Source organism: Myotis lucifugus, unplaced genomic scaffold (assembly GCF_000147115.1).
Source record: "Myotis lucifugus unplaced genomic scaffold, Myoluc2.0 scaffold_34, whole genome shotgun sequence".
NCBI classification, from domain to species: domain Eukaryota; kingdom Metazoa; phylum Chordata; class Mammalia; order Chiroptera; family Vespertilionidae; genus Myotis; species Myotis lucifugus.
In genome coordinates, this window is record NW_005871082.1 from 1,082,170 (window position 1) to 1,083,431 (window position 1,262).

General features: G+C 35.2%; 1 long non-coding RNA gene across 1 annotated transcript in view; it reads left to right on the forward strand.

The window, feature by feature from the left end:
* LOC106696876 overlaps positions 1 to 1,262 on the forward strand; it is a 41,324-nt gene that overhangs the window by 23,699 nt on the left and 16,363 nt on the right. The window lies entirely within an intron of this gene.

Genomic DNA, 1,262 nt, shown 5'->3' on the forward strand with positions numbered 1-1,262 from the left:
ATTGAGCTGGCATTGAAGATGAACACTGGAAGAGTCTGTGCAGGTGGTGAATTGGGGAAGGGCACACAGAAAGAGGAAACAATACAAAGAAAGGCTTGGAGTTATAATAAAGAATTGGATAGGTGTTCAGGAAATGGGGTATGTGGTGTTCTAATAAAAAGTATGCATTAACAACACAAAATAAATGCTGCTTGTTAGCAATACACTGATGTTGGTCTTGGACATTTTGAATATTTGTGACTTTTAGTAAACAAAAACAGATATTAGTTAACATCTGATAAAATGTGTGTTAATAAATCATTAATGTATTTTATTAGACAACAGAGTTTTAGTGTATCTGGAACATAATGTGTCATGAGAGTGAGAGAGAGAATGAGATGAAGATAGGGCTGACTTCATGGTTGACTTGCTATGTGTTATGATTTTTCTTTTTCTCTCTACTTTTCATAATGGAAAAAACTCTACCATACATTAGAGAGCCTATCATAATGAAGCCTTATCTACCCATAACCCAACTTTAATAACCAAAAACTTTCTTCCATTTTTGTTTTATGATTCTTTTTGTTTTAGTTGCTGGAGTGTCTTGAAGCAAATCCAGTACCCATATATATTTAAGTATAATTTCCTTTAAAAAAGTAGAACCACAAAAATATAACAGATAATTCCTTTTTAAAAATATAAGTACAATATCATTTTCACACTCAACAAAATAAAAATTCTTAAATATCATTTAAAATCCAGTCCACGTTTAGTTTTTACTGGTTATTTCAGATTTTTTTTTTACACAATTGGTTTGTTTAAATCAGAATCCAAACACAGTCTACATACAGCATATGGATGATTTGTCTCTTTTTTTTTCTTTTTTTTTATTGCTTAAATTATTACAAAGAGTATTACATATTTCTCCTTTTTTCCCCCCGCCCTTGACAATCCCCTGGCCTCCCCTACCCCCCAGTGTCTTATGTCCATTGGTTATGCTTATATGCATGCATACAAGTCCTTTGGTTGATCTCTTACCACCCCCCCTGCCCCCCCCCCCCCATCCTCCCCGGCCTTCCTGCGGTAGTTTGAAAGTCTGTACAAGGAAACTCTGCCTTTGTATCTATTAATTTTCAAAAATTTATAATTGTCTCTGAAAACCATGAATTAGGGGAGTCATGGGGGATTTTTCCTTCATTGACTGGGTTAATACGCTAACATAAAGCAGTCCGTTTCGTTCCGGCTGGGGGAATTGGAAGACCCCCCTTCCTTTTTTACTACGC